The following is a 17,128-nucleotide window of genomic DNA, read 5'->3' as shown; positions in this document are numbered from 1 at the left end:
GGGACAATGTCTAATTTCCATTTTGAACAGACATGATAATGCTTCCACCCCAGTCAACAGCAAGTGACACTTTATCATTGGCATTGCCTTTATAGCAAGGCTTTTAATGGCTTTTCCCATCTTTCTCACATGTGGGGCCTGGAAGGCTCTCCTCCAGAGTTGAACTCCCACAGAACACAATGGGCCATTCTTCCATGACATACAATGTTCAGCTCTTTATCCCTTGTCATTCAAAGCCATAAATGTCTGTGTTAGAAGATGTTCCTACATGAGTGGGCCCCAACCTTGGGGCTCTGAACAACCAGGGCTTCTCATAAATCAGAAGAGAGGTCTGGGAACTGTTTCCAGAGAGGATATACATTCACCCTCAATCTGGTACAGGCTAAGCATCATGTTTCCCGGCTTTTGCTTATATTGTTATCAGTTTGGTGAGGTAAGCTCATGCTGATCAGGAGTCCTGCTTGGTAGTTATGGATGTCATTGATGGAAAAAAAAAAAAGACAGGGGGAATTTTTTTCTTCCACTTCTTCATAAGAGGAGGGAAATAATTGACCAAATTCTGTTCCGTGACAATTTTGCTCCTGGGATAGCATTTGAATTCTGGGCTTCTGTTTGGCCTGCCTTTAACCTCTGTAGAAAATTAAAATAAAATCCTTCTTATTGGTGCCTTAATCCTTCCCTTGCTGTTTTAAATCAACTTTTCAAAGTATATTGTCATGCAGTTTTGTTATCATTTGCATTTAAATGTAGTGAATAAAGAACTCCCTGCTGAATCCCTTGGGAAATGTTGAAGCCCAAAATCCCAGTTTACCGGGTAAATCAAGCAGCTCTGAATATTCATAAAAGAGGCTTGAATGACTTCTCCAGATGGAATTTGCTCTTCCGGCCTGCACTCTTTTTGTTAAGATTGGTTCTTCCTGGTTTCACTTGTGGTTGTATGGAGCTCTGACCATGGACAGGGAAGGAATGCTGGGGTGCTGGTAAGGACAGTTTCCAGACTGGGGCCTCTCATCATGGCCATGAGGGTCCTCTAATGTGTTTTTCTGGCAGTGCTCTCCTTCACTTGCTCCCATCCCCCATGTAGTACAACCCACAGTCATTTACACATATCCATTTCTTTTAGATGCAAAATAGGTTTATTTTAGCCTATTGTGATAAAATTTTTTGTTGTTGTTTTTTAAAACATTGTGCTTGAAAAGGCTGGGAAGGGAAAAAGGAGTAAAATGAATGGCTGATGAGGAATTGTTTTATTGTCTGACAGTGGCTTTGGGGTAAAATCTGAACTTTGGAAATTAAAAGGATGGGGAAGAAAAAGAAAATCCAACTTGTCAATGAGGTAATCTCTCAGCTTCCTTTCTCCTTCCTTCCCCTTAGGCTTGAACTATCCCCAGAGGTTTCATGACCAAAGGCCTTTGTGGGAAATGAAACTGCTTACAGATACTCTCCCTGGCCTGGAGAAGCCAGGAGAGAGTGGCATGACATTCCTAACACCAGGCAATTTTTCTGGTTGGTCCATGTTGTGACCAACCCTCTTCATCCTCTCCAATAAATAATCACTATAAACTAACATGACCTAACCTTTATTGGTTTATTGAGCACTTCCTTTTTGCCAGGCATTGTTTTAATGCTCTTCTTATCTTATCTCATTTAATCCTTACAACAATCCTATTTTTTAAGGCTTTATTTATTTATTAAGAGAGAGAGAGAGAGTGCACATCTGCAAGCAGGGGTGAGGGTGGGGAAGGGACAGAGGGAGAGGGAGAGAGAGAATCTCAAGCAGACTCTCCACTGAGCGTGGAGCCCCACCCAGGGCTCAGCCTCCAGAATCTGAGATCATGACCTGAGCTGAAATCAAGAGTCCAACCCGTTTAACTGACTGAGCCACCCTTTACAACAATCCTATTATCATTCCTATTCAGCTAATGATCAGAGAGGTTAGGTAACGTGTGTCAAGCCACACAACAAATACATAGTGGGCAAATGTGTAGACCCAGATGCTCTGACTCTGGTCACTGTTTTAAGTGCTGCAAGATGCTGCCTTGCTCATTTGTTGGGTGAGAAGGGATGCTGAGCACTGTATTAGGGGCTGTGACAATGCAGAAATGGGCTAGGCCTCATCTGACACTTGCATCTACCAAGTGGGCCAGTGCCAGGGTTCATGTGCAGAGAGGCCGGCGCTGCTCTGGGGATCCTGCCCATGGCAGCCAAGTGTGGATTCTGCAGCACATCAAGGAGACCTGTGGACAAGTCCAGAGGACAGAAAAAAGAGCAAAAAGAAGGGCTCAGCCCAGAACCAGGAGACACTGGAGGGAGATAGAAGATTGGGAGCATTCAAGAAGGGCCCTGGGTGATGATTATGAACAGAGTGAAATAGCCATACTCACCTTTCTGCTAATTTAAAGGCACAGGGTCAGAGTGGACAGATAGAAATATAAAATTCTCTCCTTTTACATTGTAGTTGGCAAAAGTGTTCACATAACTATTCAGGAAACTCCCTCCCCTCACACTCTGTAAAATGAGTGTAATAATACCTACCTTACTGGGCTATTATGAGCATTAAATGAAGTGAAGTGAATATATTATAGGACCACCTTCTTTGACTGCCTAGCTTTCACTGTGGGCCCCAAGTGCCTTATTTCACCCCTTGCAAAATGACAGATCCTGCCCCTAAGGACTGAATGATGTAGATTTTACTCCATATTTTACAAAGAGATAGAAGGGTTACAGTGTAAATCACCAACAATTTCTAAAATGTCACACAAAATTCTAGGGGGGCGGAAATTTGGTTCTTTCCCTTATGGTAGCAGGTTCATCTCCCTTCTGCCAGCAACTGCCCCGCCCCCCATCCCCATGTCCTTCCCACAAAATGCCCTTGTTTCCTCCCCACCCATCCGGCTCTTAGCTTCCGTGGCTCAGCTGTCCCTCCATCATCTTTCCAACCTCTCAATCCCTTGGCCAGCCAGCCTACCCCGCTCAGTAAACAAAAGCCATTCATCATATTCTGCCCAGCTCCACGCATGTCCCAGCCATGTATAAAGATTATAAAGCCTGTCACATACAGAGTTTTTAACAAACTAGCTGGCCTCCAGTAAGCGATGGATAAATGTGGGTAGTACTAGCAATTGCTTCAGTGTCTTTCCCGTGATGTCTTTTTTTTTCCTTGAAAAAAAATGGGGTTTATTGATTTTTAAACTGCAAATAGTCGTAACAAAAAGTTTTTTTTTCTTTTAAATAAATTCACACAAAGAAAGAGAAATAGAAGGCAGCAGTAGTGACCAGCAAGAGGAATAATAATTACATTCATCTTAATGTGTGTGCCAGTTCTGTTTGCATTAACATTGGAAAACTCCAAACCTGGAATCCAGAACCTCAAATCTGCAATCGTCATATCTTGAGATGGGCACGTTTTCCCGTGATGTCTTGCCGGGGCCAACACGCAGTCAGGCCAGAGATCTACTTGCCAATATTAGTGGGGGATTTGGGAAACGACAGAAAGGCAAAGGAGGGTGGGTGATGACATCAGTGGATGCTGTGAGAGGACTAAGATTTCAAGAGAGGCCTGCAGAAGTGTGGACGTTGCCAGTGAGCATCCAGAAGTCACCAGGGAGGCAGCCTCCTGTCCAGCACGATTTGCCCTTCTCCTTTTTGTAATCACTAGTGGCTTACCTGTCAGTGAGAATAGAGCAAGTGTCCCTGCTGGGCAGAGCACCTCATTTAGATGAGAGCCCTTGGTAGATCCTGCAGGGTGAGGATCTGTGCCCCTGGTCTCCCCGCAGAACACTTAGCTTTTGCTGCTGCTGGAAAGATCTAGGGCCAACAGTCAGGTGACTTCTCATCCTCTGGGAAGGCTGGCAAGAGAACCAGGATTTGGGACCAGATTTTTGTGCCTGTCCTCACCCCATCACCCACTGGAACTAATGGTGACTTAGGGTAGAGAGAATCTCTGTAGAATGGAACATAATCAGATTTGCAGTTGGAATGACCTTCAGAGGTCATTCAGTCACTTATTGGATACTTTTCATGACAGAGAGCTCATTTCCAGTCTGTTTCATTGCTGGCAACTTTATTTATTAGAAAGCTCTTCTGTCATGAGCAAAATCAATGTTCTTATAACTTAGGGCTGTTTGTCCTAGTGCTGTCTTCTGAAACTGCCAACCAGGCTCCGTTTAGCTTTAAGATCACCACAGTGACCTAGCATCTAGATTGGTAATCTTGCACATCTTCGTAATTCAAATGTATAATTTTGTAGGATCTCCACCCAACAGTTTGAAGCACAGTCCACCCCCCTGCCAGAAGAAGGATTTGTGGGTAACATGTTAATGAGTTATTGCTGGGTATCTCTAATGATAGATCATCTGCTCTGCTCCCCATCAACCTCAATCCCTTTCTCCTTCAAAGAGCTATCACCCCCTGACATATTTTAGGGGGTGTTTAGTTGTTTACTTGTTTATTGACATCTCCGTGAGAACATAACCTTGTCCTGGTCTGTATTGGCCTGTACTGTATGCCCAGTTTTTAGAACAGTGTTGGAACTTAGGAAGGATTCAATATTTGTGGGAATAAATCAAGAGCCAAATCAGGATAGTGAAGGTCCCAGATCCTGTCAGTACTCATTTGAGCAATCTGGCAAAGGACAAATTGTCTCTTTCAAGACTGACTGCTATAGAAGCAATAGTCCTAATCCTGGACTCAGGGCACTTGGGTTCATTCCAGTTTTGTACTCATTGGCTGGGTGACCCTTAAGCTGATATTTTACTGCTCTAGGGCTTCTCCTCCTCATCTGTAAAGTGGGATTGACATTTTCTGCTTTGTTCAATTTCAGAGTTGTCCTGAGGATGAAATACAACTATATGTGAGAAATAATTCTATAAACTGGAAGGCTCTATATAAATATGAGTTATTACTGTTATGGTTATTATGATTGAAGATGTATAATCTTCATATAGCAAAAGTATATTTAGTATGAGAATGAATTTATCTGATTCTTGAGATGAATTAATTTCTGGAGCAGCTAGGGATCATACGATTTCTAGAGATGCTCTTTATGATTTTGCTTACCAACATCCTATCCTCACTACCAATACTTATTTAAGTGCTTACTAGGTGTAAACAATTTGTCCAGTTGCTGGAGGTACATCAGAGAATAAAACAGATAAAAATCCCTGCTTTCATGACATTTACAGTCTAGAGGAGGCAGAAAGACAATAAACAAAATAAATAATTATCTAGTGTGTTAGGTTAATAAGTGCCATGGAGGGCAACAGAGGGGAAAAAAAAAAAAAGCACAACAGAGAAATAAGGAGTACCAGGGATGGGGACTGCAATTTTAAAGGGTGGTCAGTGGAGATCTCACTAGATGGTGACATTTAAGCCAAGACTTGAAGGAGGTAAGGGATTCAGCAGTATGGATGCTGGGGGCAGAGCATTCCAGGCAGAGGGAACAGCAAGTACAAAGGTCCTGAGGTGAGTGCTTCTCTCAAATGCCCAAGAGAAAAATAAGGAAACCAGTGTGTCTGGAGTGGGGAGAGATGGAGTGGTAGATGAGGTTAGAAAGATAATGGGTGGCCAGATTGTATAGGGTCATAAAGGACATTTTCAGGACTTTGGATTTTACTCCAAGGGAAAAGGGGAGCCATTTGAAGGTCTGGAAGAGAAGTGTAACATCATCTGACTTCACTGAATTATTCTGACTGCAATGATGAGACTAAACCATCAGGGATGAAAAGAGAAACAGGAAAACCAGTTATATAGTTACTCCTAGTAATCTAGAAAAGAAATTATGGTAGTTTGCACCAAGGAAGTAAAGGTGGGAAGATGTAATAAAATTCTAGATGTATTTTGTAGCAAGTTCCAATAGGATTTATTAATGGCTCTGTTTTGGTGAGAAAAAGGAATCAAGGATGAACCAAGGTATTTGCCGTGAGCCACTGGAAGAATGGAATTGCTATTAATGCGGTGCGACTGTGGGAAGAGCAGATTTGGGAGGGACTATCAGGGGCTCAGCCTTGGACATGTTACTTCTAATTCAAATGAAAATGTTGAGTAAGCATATACCACCAGGAGCCCAAGATACAAGTAAATAAATAACTTGAAAGTCATCAGCACATAGTTGGTATTTAAAGCCACGAGACTGATAATACTGAGGGAGTGAGTGTCCCCAGGGCAGAGGTCAAGGACTGAGTACTATGGCACTGCAGTGTTTAGGGACTGGGGACATGGTGGAGGGCGTGGGTTGTGTGGGGAAGAGGCAGCTACACTGACTTTGAAAGACAATCAGTGAAGCTGATGCAAGCATGCTTTGAAGGCGCACACACGAGTTGTCTTTCCACAATGTCAGTTTTATTCAATCATAAAGCAAGGTTGAAGCAGGTTCAGGATTCTAAACTCATTGACATTGACATTTTGCTACGCATTTAACTTGGCTTCATTCACGTCACACAATGCAAAGCACAATACAAAGTCACACAACCAACAAGATACAACAAAGGGTAGAAGTTAATGAACCAAATGTGATGTCAGCCCGTGAGTACAGGTGAGATAAGGCCATGGTCCAGGTCAGCTCCTGACATGTGCAGCTTATTTTGTTCAAGCAGTAGAGAATCTCGGTTATATTCAGAGGTCAGTTGGGCAGAGCATTTGGTGGCAGTTGCGTTTTTGATGTGGTCAGATGTGAAAGGGTCAATGTCTAGAAAGTCTACCATTTGCTACAAAAGTTCTCCCCTTTTAAAGGAGTTTAACCAGCCTTGGACTTTTGCAGGCTTCCTCTGGCTCTGCTGGTATCAGTCCTGGGTACTGTCAGCCTGTGCTGGTTCTGGTGATATTTGGTCTTAGCTGTAATGCCCTTGGCTGCTTATAACATTGTTTGACATAAGTCACTGCTTGACAGGAGTGACTCCATCTTGCCCTCTACAGAGGCAGAGGGAAATCAGGACACTGTGAGGTGCTGGAAGCCAAGTGAAGCTGGTGCTTCAAAGGGGGGCAAGATGAAGCACATCAAACATTGATGAGAGGTCAACAAATATGAGCTCTGAGAACTGACTGTTGGTGTCTCAAAGCAAAGACCATTGAAGACTTTGACAAGAGCAGATTTGCTGGAGTGGTGGGGGCAGCAGCTGGATGGAGTGACCATAACAAAGGAAGAGGAGAGTAATTGGAGAGAGCAAATTTAGGTACTCTTTTGAGGAGTGTTGCTTTAGAAGGGAGCAGAGAAAGAGGGTATGGCTGGAGGGAGACATGAGTCAAAAGAACGTCTTTGTTTTTTATTATTTTTGAGATGGAAGAAATAACATCATGTCTGTATACTGATGAGAATCATCCAATGGATATGGAAAAACCAATAACACAAGAAAGAGAGGAGAGAAATCTTGAAAGAAGGTTCTTGATTAGGTGAGAGGGTTGGGTCAAGGCAAAATGGTAGAGTTGGCCTTGCCTAGGGGCACTGAAAATTGACTTGTAGGAGAAGAGAAAGCAGGGAATAGGGAGTCACATGCAGGAAGGTGGATAGATATGCTGGTGGAAGTGTGCAAAGATTCTCTTCTGAGAGTTCCTACTTTCCCAGTGAAATAGGGAGAAAGGTCATCAGGTGAGAGTGAGGACGGGGGAGCAAGCACTGGGGTTTGAGAAGAGAAGAGAAAAACGCAATAGGAGCAGAGATGGAACATGAATGATGTGGGGCAGGTGTTTCTCTAAGGGTTTTGGCGCTGCCCTTGTGTGAGAGGAGCTCAGTGCTGCTCTCTGCTGCAAAATATTAGCTGCCCCATCCCTCCTTCAAGATTTCTTGGCCAGGTTTTTATCAATTTTTAGGCATAAGTTTTGAAATTAAAACTCACTTGTGATTCACTCAAATGATTCTAGGTTGTGGGAGCTATCAGAACTGTCACAGTCTTTTCGAAAATTGACTTCATAAAAAGAAAAAAGGGAAAATGTTATGCTCTGACCCAAGCTGACCTTCAAAATGTTCCAGATTTATGCAGCATACATGGCTTAACTTTTCCTTTACATCATTAGTTAGGGTGTCAATCCTGGCCTGGGAGAGGAATTCTTTATTTCTTTTGTTTCAGATAAATGTGCTATCCTTTGCATTTCTCCCTGCCAAAGTGACTTTGGTTGATCTGGCCAGGCATCCCTAGCCTGAGTTATTTTATCTTTTTAAAAATTCTAAATGCTCCCTTGAATCACCACCTTTTAGACAGCAGCCAAGAGTCTCTTCAATTTTGGTTTTAAGTATAATTTGTGTAACTACCATTAGAATCAAACAGCTAACAAGTATTCGTAAGGCAACTATGATGTACCAGCCGGGAAATCATAGTGTGCAATGACAGCTCTTCCATTCTTGGCATTAACGATATGCCAATGAAAGCAGGATAGGATGCCTTTTCAGGCTCAGCCACCTCATAATAAGGAAACTGAGGACTGAGGGAGTGCTGACAAGATCGGGGTGGGAAGATGACCTTGGCATGTGACATTTTCTCACCAGAAACACTAAAGCATATTCATTTTGGTCATTGAGATCTGCACGTCTCCCTCTCATTGCTGGCTGGTACCAGGGGTGCGTTTGAGTCGCTGTTTTCATAGTGATGAACGTCACCTCTGATTTATAAGCAACACACACAGAGAAGGCAGCAATATTCCACCACCTTCTCTCACCACTGCTGCCCACAGGAACCACCCTGTGTGGTGGTTGCCCTCTGTCCCTGGGACCACCGCAACAGTGTTCTAAATAGTGATGAGTTTCTATGCATGGTTCTATAAAACCTCAACTCTCCTTGGTTCATGGGTCCTTTTGGACCGTTGAGAGTTTACTTCAAGGACAGAAAGAGAAGTAACATTTTCTTTAATACCTACTCTGCACCAGGTGCTTTTGTCTATTTTGTCCCATTTAATTCTTACAGTGGCCCTGTAGAGTTGGTTTTATCCCCATGTTTACAAGCTGTGATGACCAAGGTGGTGAAGAGGTTATGTAATTTGATCGAGGTTGCACAGCTATAAAATCGAAAAACTTGGGTTCAAATTCAGGTCTTGGTGCGTGTGACAGAAAAAAAATAATAAAGAAATTTGAAAAACAGAAAAATGATTTTTAATTTCCATATTTCCTTCTGAGGAGCATGGATTCCAAGGGGCCACAGGTGTGAGGAGCTACCCTGAAGACCCCGTATTGTTCAGGGCCAAGGGGAGCACAGAGATCCAGGAGGAAGAACAGCTGGGGACCTGCAGTGCCCGAGGGAGGCAGCGTGAGAGGGGTAGAGGGATGGCCAGCTGACAGGCCAGGAGCCTGCTGTGCACAGAGATGCCCAGTGGAAATTTAGGAAGGAGCAAAATGCTGTGCTCTGTGTGAGGTTGCTTCTCTCCTCCATCTCCCAACCCCCCTCCAGCAAAACCCTTCCTTTTCCTTGTGCTTCGTGACATGCACTTGCTTCGGGGTAATGGAATAGTATTGATACACTAACTCAGGGTTGGCTGGCATGAATAAAGGCTGCCCACAAGGGTCTGGTGAGCATTTTCAAAGTCTATTCTTTTTCAAATATTCACTTCATGAATATTTACTGAGTTCCTTCTCTGTGCCAGGCTTTGTTTTATGGTGCCAAAAATACAGTGATAAACAAGAATGAAGTCTCTGCCCTTATGTAGCTTGTACAGTAGTTGGGGGAGACAGACAATAAAAAGCGAACGAGGAAGTGTTATATGGGAAAAAATACAACAGAGAAATTATTTTTAAAGTGTTGGGTAGAAATCTTCCTGAAAATTTTTTTTTAAAGATTTTAAAGATTCTATTAATTGGACAGAAAGAGACAGCGAGAGAGGGATCACAAGCAGGGGGAGTGCGAGAGGGAGAAGCAGGCTTCCCACAGAGCAGGGAGCCCGATGTGGGGCTCGATCCCAGGACCCTGAGATTATGACCTGAGCCGAAGGCAGACGCCCAACAACTGAGCCACCCAGGTGCCCCATTCCTGAAATATTTTTAACACGTGTCTGCTTTATGAAGTGAGAACTGAAAATCGAGAAGTAATGGTTTATGACATTTGTGTAACAAAGTTTTATTGATTAATTACCATGCCCAAAGTCCAGCTCTAGATCCTATAGTAAGTGGATTGAACGTGGATTCTCAAGGACCATCTGGTTAATAGGGGAGATGAGATGGGTTTGTTAGTAACTTCAAAGGTGATGAGGTAGTCAAACTGCTATAAACTTTCCAATGCAGTTGGCAGGAGTGCATTTCTTTAGGATCCGGAAATTGGTTGAGAGTGGGAGAAAGCCTTCCGTAGACTCCACTCTGGGCCTTCACGTTGCTATAGCCCTGCCTTTTTAATGCGCGACCTTTGCTTCACCCAAATAAACATGTGCGCCTCTGTGTCTCCCAGTTTACAGGCCTGTCTCCCTGCCCACAGCTGGTCTCTTTTTTCTGGTACTCTTGACTAAGGTAGAAAAGCATAATGATCGAGTGCATGGTTTCTCAGCTCTGTCACACTTAGAGCTGTGTCCCCAGGCCGTAGTCTCCTTATCTGTAAACTGTGGATAACATTGCACCTGCTTTGTGGGGTTTTCGTGAAAATCAAATTAATTAATTTATGTAAAGTAATTAGAAGAGCTCCTGGCACATAGCAAATTTTGAGTTAGATTTAGCAATTGTTATTCCGGTGTTATCTAAGTGTTCATTCTTATTATTTAAACTGACCTCATGTACCCTCAAGACCACCCTGCACCTCCCGAGCAGAGAGGCCACCAGTGCTGAGCCCTTGGCACTTGAGATTTTCAGAAAGGAGGTCTACTTTCCCTTGAGACATATGAAACCACAATGCAGTGGTATTTGAGATGGACCTTGGAGATGGGGAAGATGTAGGTATTTGGGAATGGCAGAGAAGGAGGGGGAAAGCTATCCTATACTCAGAAGAGAACTCCAGGAGCAAAAGAACAGAAGCCAGGCATATTGGGAGGCACTGATGCACTGAGGGAGATGATTTGCCCGAAGACTGAATGCATGAGGTCAAGACCAAGAGATAGGTGTGGAAACATTAGTGGACAAATTGTGGAGGCACATGAACATTAAGGTTGTTGGTGTTAGACTTTACCTTACAGGCAAACAGGGAACTATTGTGGATTTTTAGGAAGCCACATTTATTCTCTACTATAATGTAGGTGTGTAGGTGTAAGGACTGTTTACCCCAACTTTAAATAACCCAAAGCTACTGTAATTTTTTGAGTTATTCATTTTTTCCCCACTAGTTTTATCTATTAGATTCTCCCCAGGGATTGGTCAAGAAAACCTAAGTGAATTAATTACCTACAATACATATTCCAAATCAAGGGTATTCCATACTTTCTCAGTAAGAGGTTGTAAAAAATATGGGTGCCTGGGTGGTTAAGCGCCTGCCTTTGGCTCAGGTCATGATCACCCTCTACCTTTCCCCCCCCAGTCCCCCACTCGTGATCTCTCTCTCTCATTCTCTCTCAAATAAATACATAAAATAAAATCTTAAAAAAAAAAAGAAGTTGTAAAAAATAGATAGGAGTTTTCCATACATAAACCCTTAGGGCGATAGATGACATTTAAAACAACATTTAATTCATGTATTTATTTACTCTTGCATATTTAACATTATATACCATATGAAATAGTATATTCATTTATAAATATTGCCTGTCTTCATGCATATTTCATCAGTTTTATTCAAACTCATCACGGGCATTCAAACTCATCAACCTCCATGTCTTTGTCACTGCTAAGTGAATTTTAGAATCGTCTAGTAGTTTTCCAGACCACGATATCTTCATGTTTGTGTAAGTGGTTTGATATAAAGCCCTTTTTGCATCTGTGTATAATAAAATTTTATCCTAAGCTACAAGTGTCCATTTGCATAACATAAGGGCAGTTTTGATTTTTCATTTTTCCTAGCTGCTCATAATTTCCATGACATAGCTAATACTGTATTGCTTTTTTTTATTGGTAAAGAATTTTTAATTTAGTGCAAAATTTTGACACAATAAGGTCAACTAAAAAAGGCAGGATACATAACTATATAAATATAGTATGACCTCAGCTATGAAAAAATGCCCAAAACAGTTATATTTCTTTAAGAGGTAATTTTTAAAAAGCTTACATACAATATCCAACCCGGTTATCACGAAGTTATAACCCCAGAACGAACGATTAGATGTGTATTAAATTTCTTTGCCTTGCTTTTTACCAATTTCATCAAATGTTTTCTGCAAGCACCCAAACTTAGCATAGACTGTGGTTGTTTTGGGTGAAATAACTTCCCCTAATACATAACTGTTCGAAATAAAATAATTGAAGGGGTGCCTCAAAATATTAGAGATTTTGTAAAGATTTATACATAAGATAGCTTTCTCTCTCTTTTTTTTTTAAGATTTTATTTATTTATTTGAGAGAGAGAGAACAAGCCAGGGGAGAGGCAGAGGGAGAGAGAAGCAGGCTCCCCGCTGAGCAGGGAGACCAACGTGGGGCTCGATCCCAGGACCCCGCAATCATGACCTGAGCCAAAGGCAGACGCTTAACCAACTGAGCCACCCAGGTGCCCAAGCTTTCTCTTTCCTAAGGATATTTTCGACACTGTATGTTTGGACATATATGGTCTCTTCTCTCCCATTGATAATGTTTGGTCTTGTGATCCCTTTGCTCACAGATTTTTTTCTTTCTTTCTTTCTTTTTTTTTTAAAAACCCCAGCTCTTTATTTTTTTAAAGATTTTATTTATTCATTTGAGACACAGAGATACAGAAAGAGAGAGAGAGAGCATGAACAGGGAGAGAGGCAGAGGGAGAGGGAGAAGCAGGCTCCCCGCTGAGCAGGGAGCCTGATGCGGGGCTCGATCCCAGGACCCTGGGATCATGACCTGAGCCAAAGGCAGACGCTTAACCATCTGAGCCACCCAGGCACCCCCAGATTTTTTTCTAAGTGGGTATAGTTTTTGCTTAAAAGATAGTCCTTTAGGAAACAAAATGCTACAGCAGAGTTAAACAAAATCCAAAAAGTTTCAGTTCCCTAGAACAGTCCTCACAGTGGGCATCAGGTTTGTGTCTTCCTTCCCAGAGCTTCCCTGACATAATGGCTCGGTGCCTTCCTTCTGTCCTCTCAGCACCCAGGACTTAACTCCTCCGGGCGCCCATCATTGGCTTCAGATACACCCATTGACTTGTCTGGGTCTCTAGACACTAGTTGTCTTGAGGGCAGAGACTGTCTTGTTCACGACCTCAGTCCCTGGCCTAATGCCTGAAGGCATAAATAATGTCACACAACTTCCTGTGATAGAGGATCATTCCAGTATCTTAGAGAGTTGGTTCAAATTTCAGATGATGCCATATGCAGACTTTAATGTTTGTTGTTTCCAACTATGTGCACACATTCAGACAGTTCCCATCTGTCGTCTAAATGTCTGGGTGGCCAAATCTCATACACGGGGTGATAAATGGAGGACAGGCAGGGCCTGCATCTTCAATGTAGAGGCTTCTCTGAAAAAAAAAAATCCAGGCTCAGCCTGTGTGTTTACATCACAGGGTGCTGGTTTGGGGCCCGGCCACACCCCTGTCTTCACAGAAGATGTGTCCATTCAGCCTGTGTGTAGACCAGTCATCTGCTTTGAGTTTGTTTTATCTCAACTAGACCTTCGCCTGCCTCCTTCCAAGGTTGCCTTCCCTAGGTGTATTTTTAGATGGTTAGATAGTTGGTGGATGCTTTTCCAGGAATTTCTGCCATCCGTGGGTTGTAGGCCATTGGTTCAGCCAACCTCCGCCATCCATTGCTCCCGGTTTCCACACATGCAAGCACATTCACGCACATAGATAGCCAGGGGCTACGATTCTCACAGGATATTTGTTGCATGGACTTCTTGCTGCTGTGGTCTTGGTCACAGTTTATATACTGTGTCCTGCCCGGTGCTCTGCTCTGTCGGACCTCATGACTGGCAGGGTACCAAATACATACCATAGACGTTCATCTTTAGTGCCTTCCTTTGCATTTCTGTTATTCTCAGCCAGGAATGTCAGCGCTTTCTGCCTCAAGGCAGTGAGAGACACTCACTCTCTGGGTGGGGATGTGATTTGGGGAATTCTTACAGAGTCCAGAGCATCAACATTAGGGCATAATGGCACAGAGCCCGGACTCTAGAATCAGATGCCTGGGTTTGAATATTGATTCTGCCATTGACCAGCTATGTGATCTGGAGCAAGACTCTTAGTCTCTCTGTGCCTCCATTCTCTCATTGTTGACTGGTGACATAATAGTTCCTACTCCTAGGAATTCTCTGAGGGGCTTAGAACAATACCTCATACAGAGTAATGGTTAACTTTATTTTATTTTTAAAGATTTTATTTATTTGAGAGAGAGAGCGAGCACATGAAAGGGGGGAGGGTCAGGGGAGAAGCAGACTCCTTGCTGAGCAGGGAGCCTGATGCGGGACTCGATCCCGGGACTCCAGGATCATGACCTGAGCCAAAGGCAGTCGCTTAACCAACTGAGCTACCCAGGCGCCCCAGTAACGGTTAATTTTAAGTGTGAGTTACTATCATCTCATCTACTTATTTTTTATCGAGCTAAAATAGTAGCTGTTATTATTATAGATGATACTGGCTCTGGTCAACCGGAAAGGAACTGACGGCCATGACCAGCCCAAATTGGGTTATCCTTCCCCAGCCCCCTCCCCTGCACAGTAGGGCTTAGTCTCTTGCTGGTAACTTTGTACTTTCTCTGCTTGCAGAGGTTGGGAAAGGGAATACCAGGGCCTGTCAATCTTCCATCCAGAACAGGAATCATGTGAATGCCTGTCCCCCTGGTTATTTACATAGTCAATTTCTTTCTCACTCATCCTTACAACTAATCCTTTGACCCCATTTCATCTCCCTCTCATTCTTCCTAATGGTTGGCCCAGGTTCTCCTTGGAGAGAAGGAGCGTTCTCCTGGACCGTTAAAGAAGCTTCCCCACCATCTTCTCCACCTCTAGTTCCAACATTCCCATCCAGTCCTCACACTGCTTCCAGAGTGATCTTTCTAAAACAAGTCTCATTACGTTTCTTCTCTGCCGAAAGCCTTCAGTGGCTCCCTATTACCTGCACAATCATGTAAGAAGACACCACTTGGCTTTCAGAACCTCCTACAACATGGCTATAGGCTCACCTCCCCAAGCTCCTTTCCTGTGCACCTTCTACTCCAGCCAGAAGGAACCAATCCCTGTATCTCTGCTTCCTTCTTTTACTCCAGATATTTCCTTTTCCAAATGACTTCTCCCGCTACTTCTAACTGTTGAATTTCCATCTTTAAAATTTAGGATGGGGGACGCCTGGGCTGCTCAGTCAATTAAGCGTCTGCCTTCGGCTCAGGTCATGATCCCAGGGTCCTGGGAAAGAGTCCCGCATCAGGCTCCCTGCTCAGCGGGGAGCCTGCTTCTCCCTCTCCTTCTGCTGCTCCCCCTGCTTGTGTGAGTGCCCTCTCTCTCTCTCTGACAAATAAATAAATAAAAATCTTAAAAATAAATAAATAAAATTTAAGATGAGATATTAGTTTTTAAAAATGAGACTTTTCCCCCAAGATCCCCCACCCCCCAGCACACTACCCCTCCAGTCAGAATTTTTTTTTAAAAGATTTTATTTATTTGATTTTTTTTTTTAAAGATTATTTATTCATGAGAGACAGGGAGAGAGAGAGAGAGAAGCAGAGGGAGAAGCAGGCTCCCAAGGAGCAGGGAGCCCGATGCGGGACTCGATCCCAGGACCCCGGGATCATGACCTGAGCCGAAGGCAGACGCTTAACCACCTGAGCCACCCAGGCGCCCCAGAATTTTTTATCCTCTCTCATACTACCAGTAATTTGTTTATATCTCTGTGATAATGCTTAACACGGACTGCCTTGGGATATTCATTTTTACCTTTACTTATTTCAAAACTGTTTTCAGATGGCTAACAAAAATGACATGGTAATATTTGTCAAAACTCATTGAATTGTACACTTAAGATGGGTTTATTTTATCGCATGCAAATTATACCTCAATAAAATTGATTTTAAGAGAAAAATACGGTAAAAGCAAAGGAGAATAAAAATAAACACATGGGAAATTAAAATGAGGGGAAATAAGGATGGAAAAATAAAATAAATCTGGGGTAAAATTAGTATAAACATGCAGGCCATAAATTTCCATGGGCTAAAAATTTGCCTCTGATTACATTTCCCAGCAGCCAAAGGAAATAGGGAATTATGACCAGAGAAATAGAGATTTTCCTAGTTCCGAAACTTGAGCAAAATCTTTCTCATGGTTTCTTATGAAGAGAACGCTATGATCTAAAGGAAAGCTTTCTCAAGAATAACCCTATGTTAAGCCCAATAAGGAGTTATATAGGATCGTTTCTTAAAACATCTCTCAGTTTAAGTTGCTGGCAGAACATCAAAGTGCAATTAAGAAAACAGTCCCATAAGGGACTAAAATAGTGCAGTTCAAATGCACAGCTTTCTAATGGTTTGGCTAGATTAAGAAATAAAATTTAAAATAACTACAGAAATGGATGGATTGCTTATCCATCAAGAAATCCTTTGAATTAATATGAATATATCATAGTATATCTTTTCTTAATATTTGAGAGTGGTTAAAACTATAGTTTGTGGGGCACCTGGGTGGCTCAGCTGTTGGACGTCTGCCTTCGGCTCAGGACATGATCCCAGGGTCCTGGGATCGAGCCCCGCATCGGGCTCCCTGCTCAGCAGGGAGTCTGCTTCTCCCTCTCCCACTCCCCCTGCTTGTGTTCCCTCTCTCGCTGTCAAATAAATAAATAAAATCTTTATAAAAAACAAAACAAAACTGTAGTTTGTGACTTCTGTTATCAATCAAGGACAGATCTTTGTTTTTAAAGCTGTGTTGTTAGCTGCATACACATTTGTGATTGTTATGTCTTTGTGTTGAATTGAACCTTATATCATTATGTCATGTCTCTTTTTATCCCTGATAATATTCCTTGGCCTGAAGTCTACTTCATGTGAAGTTGATATAGCTACCCCAGCTTTCTTTTAGTTAGTGTTTGCACAATTCTTCTTTATCCTCTTACTTTTAACCTATGTTTTTATATTTTATATTTATATTTTATATTTTAATATATTTTAGGTGGGGTTCTTGAAAATGGTATAGAATTGG

The 17,128-nt window shown here is 42.6% G+C and overlaps 1 protein-coding gene across 12 annotated transcripts in view; it reads left to right on the top strand.

The window, feature by feature from the left end:
- NMNAT2 (nicotinamide nucleotide adenylyltransferase 2) overlaps positions 1–17,128 on the top strand; it is a 207,008-nt gene that overhangs the window by 54,163 nt on the left and 135,717 nt on the right. The window lies entirely within an intron of this gene.

This window comes from Zalophus californianus, chromosome 10 (assembly GCF_009762305.2).
Source record: "Zalophus californianus isolate mZalCal1 chromosome 10, mZalCal1.pri.v2, whole genome shotgun sequence".
Taxonomy (NCBI): Eukaryota; Metazoa; Chordata; class Mammalia; order Carnivora; family Otariidae; genus Zalophus; species Zalophus californianus.
The sequence above is the reverse complement of the archived record's forward strand: the minus strand, read 5'-3'. Positions and strand labels throughout refer to the sequence as shown.